Source organism: Urocitellus parryii, unplaced genomic scaffold, assembly GCF_045843805.1.
Source record: "Urocitellus parryii isolate mUroPar1 unplaced genomic scaffold, mUroPar1.hap1 Scaffold_35, whole genome shotgun sequence".
In the NCBI taxonomy this organism is placed as follows: Eukaryota; Metazoa; Chordata; class Mammalia; order Rodentia; family Sciuridae; genus Urocitellus; species Urocitellus parryii.
The window spans coordinates 811,912-821,090 of NW_027553167.1; the positions used below are offsets into that span (position 1 = coordinate 811,912).

The 9,179-nt window shown below is 44.5% G+C and overlaps 1 non-coding gene across 1 annotated transcript; it reads right to left on the reverse strand.

Annotated features, from left to right (window-relative positions):
* Positions 1 to 5,154: 5,154 nt before the first annotated feature.
* LOC113186578 (small nucleolar RNA U109) lies at positions 5,155 to 5,293 on the reverse strand. The gene has a single exon (XR_003301310.2). It is a non-coding gene; the product is annotated as a small nucleolar RNA U109 (small nucleolar RNA).
* Positions 5,294 to 9,179: the final 3,886 nt, after the last annotated feature.

Consider the following 9,179-nt stretch of genomic DNA (forward strand, 5'->3'; position numbering starts at 1 on the left):
GAGATTGGCAATGATAGCTTCATCACCTACTGTGAGTGGGAGGCAGTTGGCATGAGTCCTCCCCTGTAATCTTTGCAGTTCCTTCTGGGTTGGTCCCAGTGAGATGATTACTGACCTCATGGTATGATCAGCACTAATGGAGACTTTCTTCTAAACCTCCCAGTCATCGTGGCTCAAGGAATTTTCAGTGGTTACTGCTGGGTAGTCCTTGACGGAAGCCTTATAGTTTTCTACCAGGTGGGCTATGGTGATGTGATTGCTGGGGTGATTCGGAGACCTGAAGTTCCAGGTCATGTTTTCCAAAGACCTGAAGAAACTCTAAGACCTGGAGGATTGGGCCCATGCTGTTTCCACCTTAAGTGTAGCTGTCCTTGCCAATAACTCTATGGCACCTCTAAGACTCTGCATCCTCTAGGGGAGGAGTTGGCTAACTTTTCTTCTAAAGAGCCAAACAGTAAGTATTTTAGGCTTCTATAAGCCAAGAGGAAAAACTGAAGATATTATGCATGTCCTTAAGTAATAAGAGAGAAACATTTCCACAAATGTTTTATTGATGATGTTAAAAATATGATAATAATTCTCTAATTTTTTTCATACATAAAACATTTCACGAGGTTTATAATGAGAAGAATGCAATTTCTTTTTTGTGGGGTAAGATTTTGATAATTGGGGTTCTGAGTTGGTGTTCCTGTCATGATGATGGAAATGTGGGCTCAACCTTCTGCTAAGCCTTCCTTTGATTCAGAGACACTGTTATCCTCTCTCCTGTCAACTCTCTGGAACGTGTTATCCAAATCTTTTTTGGAACTTATGTTCTACCTTTATGGTGTTGAGAACCTTTCATATGGGAAAGTAGGTTAATAGAGCAAGCTCTGAGATAAGATGCTCTGAGTCTGAATTCTTCCCCAAATAATTACTAGTTGATAATCTTAGCTTATTACTTATCCTATCTGGATAAGCTTACATTTGTTTATTCCTCTATAGAATGAGTAATAGTATCTACTTCCCAGGGTTGTTGGAAAGATTATATGAATGAATAAATGCAAAAATTTAGAACAGTTGGTTGTACCACATGTTGCAAATCACTAGATATTAAAAGTCATTCTTTTTTTTTCATTTTTTGCCTTGAGGACCACATGATAACAGGCAGGTGGCTGGGTGTGACCTTTGAGCTACAGAATGTTGCTTACCCCGTACTAGAATGTGAGGAGAAAGATGCCCCTTTGTGTTCCATAAAGAAGTCATGTTAGCCATATTTTCCTTATGGTTAAGCATGGCTTTCCTAAAGTCTCAGCTCCAACAGGGAGGACCATGAGCTCCTGCCCTACCAGATCATCACCAGTATGAGAACCATCATGGAAAATATTGAAGGTTGGAACTCGATGGTCACTTCTGTATCGCCAGAGGACCCAACATGACAGCACAGGAGCCCCCCCCCCTTGCAATGGCCTCAGTTTTACAAGGAACAAGTGACACTTCTAGTACGTTGTTTGCACAAATGTAGGCTTATTATCTGTGCTACCCAAGCCAACGCTTTCCTCCCGTTCCAAACATTCAACTTCTTGCCCATCAGGTTAGACCTATCAGATTTCCTGCCATGCACAAAATAATTTAGGGCACTTGTTCATATATTGCAAGTCATATCCTGTGCTGATGCTCTTGAACCTCATCGATACTGAGGTACTGCTGGCCTTGGTGGCTCTGGAGATGAGTGTAGTTTTCAGCCTTGACAGTGGTGTCTCCATGACAGTTGAAATCTCTGGCACTGGGAGGGTACTGCAGAGGCCAACAGGGAGTGTTAAGTCAGCAAGCTCATGCTGTCTTTCATATTCCGAGCTCTCCTTATCGACTGCTCAGCACTTTTCTTGCTATCTCTTCTTTTTCACTTAAATACTAGCTTCATTTGATTTGTCCATTTGCTTTGATTTTACCAAACTTTTGCTTGTTAATCAGCTTTCGTTGGTGTACAAAAAGGTGCCAGTTCACTCTTGGCTCTCTCCTTTGCTCAACTTCAGAAAACATCCCCTAGAACCTAGAGCTTTGATTATGTTCCAGTCAATTTTCCTAGTCTTTACATAAAAGTACTTACAGGCATCTGCACATCAAAATGCAAGTAAACAAGTCACTCAGATGCCAAGAATTTCCCACCATCCTTATTCCTGATCTTTCCTCTTTCTCATCATGAAACTGTGGGTCACTTATAACCAGAGGGTCCACAATATAATTTTTTTTTATCCAAATGAGAACACTTTCAGAGTAAATGGAGGTACTGACCAGGGAAGATACATTAGCTGGCACTATTAATTCACATAAGGCTTGTCCTCTGATTTACATTCCTGTCTCTTTTAAAGGAGACAGACTTTACATACAGACATTGAAGATTATGCTGCATTCTAAAATCCCTACCATTCAAAAACCCATTAACTGAAGCAGCTAAAACTCCAAGGTGATCCATATGTATGCTGTTGATCGAGCTGGAGCTGGTGAAAAGCTGGAAGAGAAGACGATTTCTAAAGATGTTTGTGGCCATGGAGCCTTTTCTTAGTCCTCCTGTTCTATGGTGAGCCGGGCCTATTGTGTGCGTCCTGGTGTCCTGGTCCTCACCTGCAACAAGTGGTCCTTACCTCAGCTACTACTGTCCCGTGCATTCAGCTTCACCACCAACCACAGAGACTGCAACCAAGCATAGGCTGGGGTCCTGGTCATCTCAGTATTGCCACAAAGGCATATTTCCTGCACAGTCCATGTGCTCTAGAGAGAGTTACAAAATGAAGACATGCATCAAAAAAGTTGAAGGTGTCCCTCTTCTGTAGAAAGAGGACTCCACTTCTTGCCTTAGAGGGGACTGAGGGAAAGCCTGCTGCTCTACCTGCAGCTCACCCACTCACACCCAGGCAACCTCCAGATTCAGGACCTTTGTACTAGCTGTTCCCTATCTGCGGAATGTCTGTCCCACAGGTAAGCCCATGGAATGCTTTTCTTCCTACAAATCTCTGTGCAAATGTCACCTTTTGGCAGGCGGGGGTGGGCAGTTTTCAGAACCTCCATTTAAAATAGCCTCGATGCAGCCTGACCACTGTGGCTCTCCCCCTACCAGACTCCCAGCTTTAATCTTCTCATAACTATATTCATTTATTAAAGGCATTGTCAGACTCTGCCACTGGAATGTAAGCTTTATGATGAACTCACGGACCTGTCTTGTGGCTGCCATCCCCAGTGTTGGGCACAGTATCTCTAGGGGTCAATAAATATTTGTTAACGGGACTCAGCCTCCCGCCTTTCTCTTGTTACAATGAAGACACCAGCTGTCCTCTTATCCAACGCAAGTGACTGCTTGTGTTCTGATTTATGTCCCCGTCTTGCCTTTTGAGACTCTTATTATTGGCCACATTTTCTCTCTTCCATGTCTTCAACAGCTTTCTTTAGCTATGTAGTAATTCTGATATCTACCCTGGGACTAATGTAACTTGGGCTACATTAGTAGGCTCCACACATTTCACATGAGTTCATTTGCACCTTGCAGTTGTCCTGAGGGGCAGGAATGATTATCCGTTTCTACATATGAAGGAACTGAGGTTCAGGGCAGGTGAAAAATTTGCCTGGGCCCACAGAGCTATTGAGAAGGTCCACCAGGACTTGCGCCTGGTAGTCTGACTGAAGAGCTCAGATCTTAATTATTATGCTGTGCTGCCGGCTCACATTCAGAGCATTTAAATATAGGTTTGTTCAATATTATCTCAATTTTATGCAACAATAATAAATAATAATAATAAATACTATTCATCATAATAATATTATTATTAATTACTATTAATATTCCCCTCATTATTTCTCTCTCTCACCAGCACGTTTGAAACATGTCTACACTGGTCATCTGTTTCTTCACTCCATCCTCTACTTGTTCCTCTCCAATCTGGTTTGTGTCCCCATCACTCCATCCAAGGAGCTCTGGTATGACACTCTGCAATGGCATTTCTCAGCTGCTATTTTATTTGAACCCCATCAGTGTTCAGCAATGGTGGCCACTTCCTTCATCCTGGATCTGGGTCTGGTGTGTACCATCTCCCTGGATCACCACATGGCCCTGGGCAGAGCTTCACCACTTTAAGACTAGAGAGGCAAATCCCTGGTGAGAAGTCTGTGGAGGAAACCTGCTATTGTGAAGAGACATGATGATAATCCCAAGTGAAAGGATGGGTTGAGTTTACAGGGAATCAAGATTCCTTCTGGCTCAGAAATCCATTATTTTAAATCATCTCTTCGTAACATTTTAAGGGTCGACTTACAATGACATAAAATACCTCCTTGATTCTTTTGGTTGCCCTCGTGGAAGTTTCCACAATTAAAATCTTTATACTTACATCCATAAGATTTTGTTCAGTATTACCTCCTATAGTTTTTTTTCTTTTAAAGTGATAGTTTAATAACATTTCCAAGTAGAAAACATTGTCATAATTTTTTATATATTTCCAAACTAAATGTCTCCTTCCTGCCACCAAGGTTTACTTCCTGAGAGTGATACCTAAATTATCCCAGGTGACAAGCCTTATTCCAGACAAGCATGTGAAGGAGAGGCAGATTCCAACAGACCAATTAAAATATCAATGACTACTTCATTCGCTTGAGCCCTACCATGTGTCAGGCACTGTGCCAGAGGGCTGATATATTAGTTTTCTTATTTCTTATTCTGTTTTATACACAAGACACTCAAGGCTCATAAAGGTTAGGGAATTTTCCAGGGTCACCCCACAAGTAAACCCACAGAACAGGGATTCAGATGGTGATCCAAAGGTGGCCAAACCTCGTGTGCCTGCAGAAAGCTGTCCCTGCACCTGCCTTTAACCTATGGCAGTTAAGAATTTAATAGACAGTAAAGGGCATACCAAACAATCAAGAGGAAGGCAAAGGTTACTCAACAAATAAGTTATGAGACAGTTGGTTAGCTAATTAAGAAAATATTCAGATTAGGCTCTCTAACATCACACCAATAAGGTTAAAACATGGCCCAGACATTAAAAGCTATACTTTGGAACAGTTTCATATGAAAATTCACTGAATCTTCCATTGCCCAGTTATTTAGTCTCCATTAATGACAGTCACTGGGCCTCTTGCTGCATATGCAGCATTAACCTCAACTGTCATTTTCCCCTTTTTTATTGTAGAAGAAGTATACTGCCACAAAACCTTAACTGAAAGGTTGGCAGCCCTGAGAACTTCTCATTTCATTCATGTCGTCTAGTATGGATAAATCCCTGCTCTTTCAAGAGATACAGAATGCCTGTCCAACATGCCATGCTCTGCTCTTGAACCTGCTTGGCGGGGACTTGAAAGGCCTCTGCATTCAACCTTGCTTTCTTCCTTCCTTTTTGTTCCCTTCTTGATGGGCCTGCATTCAGACACAGCATCCCTATTAACGTCAGCTGCAGTCTTTCATGAGAAAATTCCTGGAGGGTACCTGGGCTGGAGAAACCTTTGAAGTTGCTTTTCTCTGGGTGTTTGATGTATCTCCTTCATGACCATGGCTGGTCATAGGGAAATGGCCACATGTTCTGCTCTGGTGGCCATTATGGTCACTACTCAGGAAGACTCAGTGTCAGAAAAAAAGGAGGATGGGTAGGACCATCAGTTAGGAGACTGGATTTCTGGTTCCTGATGGACTCTGGTTTTGCTGCTCTGAACCTCTCTCAGTCCTGATGTCTTTGTAAATGGTAGGACTAAATTGAGATGCCCTAAAAAGATGTCCTTATGGTTTGGCTATGAGGTATCCCTCCAAAACTCCTGTGTTGATGCAGGAATGTCCAGAGAAATGACTGGATTGTGAAAGCTGCAATCTAATCAGTTCATCCCAGTTTGAGAAAACTGACTGGGTGGTACCTGCAGGCAAATGGGGCATGGCCGGAGAAGGTGGGTCACTTGGGCATGCCTTGGAAGGATGCATCTTTCCTGAGGTCCCTTCCCGCTCCTCTCCCTCCTTTCTGGTCAGCCATGAACAGAGAAACGCTCCTGCACCATGCCTTTCCTCCATGATATTCTTTCTCTCTCGGGGCCAATGGACTCAGCCAACCATGGACTGAACCTTTGAACCATGAGCACAATAAACTTTCCCTCCTCTAAGTTGTTCTTCTCAGATATTTTGGTCACAGAGATACAAAGTTGAATAACACAGATGTGCATGTCATTTGCAGTGTTGTTGAAGGTGACATTACTGCCCAAACAAACCAGTTGCTGCCTGTGGAGCCTGACCCATCCTCTTGGAACAGCTGTCCCTAGGGCGGTTGCTTTTCAACAGTGCTGACATTTAGGGAGACATCAGAAGTCATGGAGGAAAGAAAATGGTGAGGGTTAACCTTGGTAAAACCATGCTGCCTGATGCTCTGCTGTTTTCTCAGATGATGTTCTGGGGACCCTGCCTAGAAGGGAGTCTGCCAGAGAATAACTTGAGCATTTTATTTTCTTCACATGAGAGGCACATCTGAAAGTCACATGGCAGATAGGCCAGGCATGCCCACAGTCCACAAGGTTGTGCAGAACAGAACCCCAATGGGACCCTTGTGTAGAGACCCTTGCAGTGGGGTCTGGTCCCTTCCTGAGCAGGTCCTACCACAGGCTGGCTTCAGGTCAAGTCTTTGCTCTGTCAATGAACTGAGTGAGACCCCCAAACTACCCTTTAGGCCATAGACTTCTTCCTCCTTCATCCTATAGTGACACTTTCTCCAGGTTTTCTTTGAACTTCTCTCCCCACTTGTTCCCATCCTTTCCCCTGGATGTTGGGGTTGCTCCAAATGCTGCCTTATATGGTTGGGATGCTAAACCCCAACTTCCATTGTCCATCTATATGCTGGTGACTCTCTGATTCACCCCTGCATACCTCATTCCTAACACCCTGGCTCTCTCCATATTCCTCACACCATCTCTCTTTCCTGCTCTCTCCTGGTGTTCTTGCAGAGGGTGGCACCCCAACTAGATCTTCCAGAAACAGGGCTCTGTCTATGCTCCCCTCTGCCCCTCAGCATGCTTCCCCTCTGAGGGTCCCCCACCTTCAGATTTGAGCTCAGACACCTGAGGAGAGCAGTTGCTGGTGTCCCCACTCCTCACCCTGGGTTGCCGCTGTGGCCTGCATCTTCTGCCCCTGAGCAGGGGCTGCTTGTCTGCCAGCCCCTCCCATGTAGGTCCCTGCTTTCTGCAATGCAGAGTGAACATGACTCTCCCTCCTTTAAACTCTTCAATCTTCCCTCGTGGGTCCCCCTAGCTTTCAAAATCTAGTTCAGATTCCTCCTCAGAGCACAGAAGACCCTTTCTAAGGTGCCTGTCTGTCCTCCTCATCTTCTTCTCCACCTGCTAACTCTGCAAAGCAACGAGCAGTTTCTGGAACATGAGTCAGTTTACAAGGTTGTGCCTTTGAATATCAAGTCCTCTCTCAGGAATTCCTTACTCTATTTTTTCATTTACTGAAGTAAGAGTTTATAAACAGCCAGTCTCAGGTCTTATCTGACCTAAAAATGTATTTGGGGGGCTTACCTTGTTTTAACCTTTTAAAAATCAGAGGTCAACTTAAAATACCTTAATTTCTGACTTCTTTTGAACAGTCGGAAAATCTAGCAACACTGAACCATAGTAATTGCTGGAGTAGAGAAGTGGCTGTGTCCTCTGGTTGACAGGTATATGCTGCATTTCCTACAGTCCACCCCACTCCTATTGCCTTATACTGAAATACTTATGTAAGTGGGCTTGCCTGGATCCTGAAGGCATCCGAGTTTGAGACTGCTGGACTCATTCTTATCAAGCAGCAAAACTCAGCTCATGTCACCTTCTGCATAAACATATCTGGCTCAGGAACCTCTCCCCTGTGAGGTTCAGGCAGGACTGAGGATGCAACAAGGATGTTAGTTTCTTGTTCCTTCTCAGTGATGAGAGGCTTACTGATAAAATCAAGCACATGTAGAAGGCAGTACACCCAGGGACACAGTCAATTTTCCTGTAATGTCAGAAAATAAAAGTGCTGGAAAAGAAAATTCAGGAGTTTTGTGCTTCCTAAGAGACCATGTGAGGTTCCTCTCTTTCGTTGGACTTTCCAATTAACCAACTGATACTATAGGAAAAGGAAGGCAGCCAGACTCGGAAAAGATGCTTCTTTGCAGGTGTCAGTCATCTACCTCACCTCTCCCATTCCATGTTCTGTAAAATTCTGAGGCTCTGGGAGGAACTGGGGTTGGAAAGGGCTTCTGATCTTAGGGTCCTCACTGTGAGCTGCTTCCTGTTTGCCTTGGGGGGGGGGATCCAGAGAGGGAACTCAGCATAGAAATAAATGAACTCCAGTCATGTCCATTAAGGGCATGAAAAATGACTTCACCTAACAAACGTCACTATAGCTTGCAGCAGCAGGTAGGATGGGGAGGGGACTGGCACAGAGAGAATGGGGACTCCTAAGCCTGTGGGCAGGTTGATGCTAGAATCACAAGTCTGAGTGAGGACTTAAGAAAGACTTTGCTTGGATGGACAAAGCCAAGAAAGGAACGGTCACAGGGTTCCCACCACCTGAGCCCTTACCTGGGGCAGTCGTCATGGGTTTCCTCCTCCGCCCCCCTTCACAGCATTCTTATTCCTCCTATTCCAGTGAGACAGGTTAAATATATCCAAGGATTTATAGCAAGGAGGACTCTGGAGGCAGAATTGGAACTTGGCTGTCTGACAGACTGTCTCCAAGTGGTGAACTAGGTCAAAGGTGGTGGTGGGGGGGTCATCAGAACCAGAACTGGGTCAAAACTGAGACAGTGTGAGAAGCAGACTGAGAAGTCAGAGGGCAGAGCCAGCCTATGTCACTTCACCTGACTCCGCACAGATGCCAGAAGCCAAAGTTAAGCCACGTCAAGGCAAGGTGCATGTGTAAGAACCAGGGGTTGTCCCCTCTGACTTGATTCCTGTGCCCTCCTTCTTGGGGGTTCTGGACTATGCTTTGAATATTTCCAGCAGATTCTGACAGGATGTTCAAACTGTGCATAGGCTGGGAGGCTGGTTCCTGTTCTAAATATCCACAGGTGAGAGGTACAAAGGTGGAATGAACAGGTAGTCCCTGTTTCCTCTGCTTTTCCTGTTGCCCTGAGTATCAGCACAGATCCCCGAGGTGGGCTGGGCCTGAAGGGGGTATAAAAGTCAGAGGCCTTATTTTAGTCAGCTTTTTA